The following is a 2915-nucleotide window of genomic DNA, read 5'->3' as shown; positions in this document are numbered from 1 at the left end:
ATTGATAGTCTCCCCAACACTCAACTCTCTCTCTCTCTCTCTCATAGGATTGGATTTGGTGGAAAGATGATTTGAGTGGAAAGCAACTTGGGGAAGGCTAGAGATCAAGATTTATGTGGTTGGAATGGAATATCTTGACCTCAACACAAGTGTAGGTGGTTCTCTCTCAGAAAATGTATGTTGGAAGTGTAGGCATGTTCTGATGGCTCTCTCCATGAATGAAGAGTGGGTGGAGGGGTATATATAGCCTCCACACAAAATCTAACCGTTACACACAATTTACCAAACTCGGTGGGACCGAATCAGAAAACTCGGTCAGACCGATTTAGTTCAAAATGTGAACGTTAGGATTTTCGGTGGGATCGATATGATCAACTCGGTAGGACCGATGTGCTAGGGTTAGGGTAAAGCCTCATCTCGGTTTGACCGATTACACAAACTCGATGGGACCGATTTGGGTAATAAGCGAAACAGAGAGTTGGCCAAGCAAACTCGGTGAGACCGATTGCATATCTCGGTGAGACCAAAATTATTGCAATAGGCAACAGAGAGTTTGAATCCCATCTCGGTGAGACTGAGATCCCATTGGTGAGACCGATATGATTAGGGTTTCTGGCAGTGGCTATGTCAAGAGAAGTCGGTGGCGCCGGATAGGAAGTTTCGGTGGGGCCGAGTTTGACTTTTGGTTTGGGACATATGTGGATGTGAGAAAGTAGTTGAGGGCTTTGGAGCATATCACTAAGCACTTTGAGCAAGCAAGCCATTAAGCAACACCTCATCCCGTTTTAGTTGTATTGGCTTTCCTATGGACTCAATGTGATCTTGGTTCACTAAAATGAAAATGCAGAGTCTTGAGATTTTGAGCTTGAGCCAATCCTTTGTCCTTATCATCTTGAAGGGGTTCCACATCCTCTAGTCCATGCCACTCCATCTGTTGAACTTGTCTAAAATATACTAGGTGAAAACATTAGTCCAACAAGAGATATGTTGTCATTAATTACCAAAACCACCCAGGGTGCACTTGTGCTTTCAGTAATCTATAAGCATTAACAATGAAAAAATCTGAAGGTAGTAACAAATTTCATCGTTGATATACTGGCTGTGCAACAGCATTAGAATGCTTTAGCTGAAAAATCTTTAATACATCCACAATCAATAGCTAACCCTGAAATAATCCAGTGACATTAAATGGCATTGCTTAAATTTATCGGTGGCATTAGACTGAGTGTGACATTAGTTAAATGTGGCATCACTTTAGCAGTAGCATTGCTTGACTTTACCACTGGTGTTATACTAACAGCAAAAAAGTGGCAGTAAGAGTATGGGAGGCCCATTCGGACAGTGGGCGCACCAGTACGATGTACCTCCACAGACGCATAGTGTGGTGAGGGAGGTATGGTTGCCCAGAGCAACAAATATCCAGGGAGCATATGTGGATTACATCCCATTTTTGTTCTCTTCAGCCACCTTTTCCCTATGTGAGGAGAACAAACCGATCGACCTGGTCATTCTCTATTGCGTTGTCATGCCTTTCTACCCTTTTTCACCCTTTTTCAACCAAGAGACATGAGACTCGTTCCTTAGCTACTGATTTCCCCCTTTTCAACCTAGATGCGGGTTCGATGCCTAGTCTCTTGGATAGCACTTTCTCCCTTCCTTTCCTTATTCAACCCAGACATGGATTAGTCTGCATGAAGTAGGGTTTCCTTTAATAGTGCAAATAAAGGTTTTCGTCTGCGTGACCAGCGGAGCAGAAGATAGCAAACTGGGAAGATGGTGGAGTGGAAAAAGATCCACATGCAGTGACATGGCAGATGGGGCAATAGAACAAGGGTATGGTTCGAAAAGAGGTAGCATACCTGAGGGTCGGCGAGAACTGGCTTCGATCATGGTCGTCATCCTCTGCACACACTACGGCAATGAGCTTGGGGACGGAGGCCATCCCACGCAGGCGCTAGGTCTGAGAGGATGGCCTTGTCATCGGTGTGTGACCTCGCTCGCCGATGACGAGTGCGTCAACGCTGCACGTTCTTTTCTTCCTCGGCGGATCTGAGACCACCGGTGAGGAGGGAGAGAGAGGCCGTCTTTTTTAGATCTAGAGAGAGGGTGATAGTGAGAAAAGCAAGTGGGCAGCCCTTAGCAAGAAAGCGTTGAAGCTCCAGCCTATATATCTGTTTTGATACTAGTACTAGAGGTGGAGTAGTGGTAGAGTAGTTTATATTTTCTCTGCATACAGTACCAGTTAGTCATGCTTCAAAACTAAACGGCACACCATTAAAAAAATAAAGTGGAGAACTAATGCGGCACCTCGGGCCAACACGGCCAGATCGCATTTTGCACGAGAAATTACACACCATGTTTCGTTGACATGTGGTCCCGTTCCAACATGTCAGTGAGACGATGGTGAGTACTTTTGTACAATTTCCGAACGGACGTCTATGTAGGCCGGGGCGCCTCTTCGTGTACCGTGGCAACCGTCCACCACCTCCTCGCCTTTCCCTCTCGATTTGGAACTGCTATCACACGCTCTTCCTCCCTCCTCCATTTGCCTCCACCCTTCCTTCTGCCATTGTTCGATCGTCTTCTCCATGGAGGGAATAGGCCGGAAACGACCCCATTATTCTTGCCCCGATCTGAAAGATGACGAGGTGGAGGAACTCATTGATCGGTGCGACGTCATCACCTCGGCTAGAATGGCAGGTTTGTTCAAGACGATTCTCGACTCAACTAATAACATCATTACAAAGAACCCAAGGGTCCAGGAGCGGTTTGATCTCCCCTATTTTCTTCATCATAACCCTACTGACGACGGGCGCGCAGACGACGGAAGCCTCGCCTTGTGCAAGTTGATGCCACTTGATAATGATATGTGTGATGTTAAGATGCCATCGCTTGAGGGTAAGGCTTGGACAGGC

The sequence above is a fragment of the Triticum aestivum genome, chromosome 4D, assembly GCF_018294505.1.
Source record: "Triticum aestivum cultivar Chinese Spring chromosome 4D, IWGSC CS RefSeq v2.1, whole genome shotgun sequence".
Classification (NCBI taxonomy): domain Eukaryota; kingdom Viridiplantae; phylum Streptophyta; class Magnoliopsida; order Poales; family Poaceae; genus Triticum; species Triticum aestivum.
Note: the sequence above shows the minus strand (reverse complement) of the source record.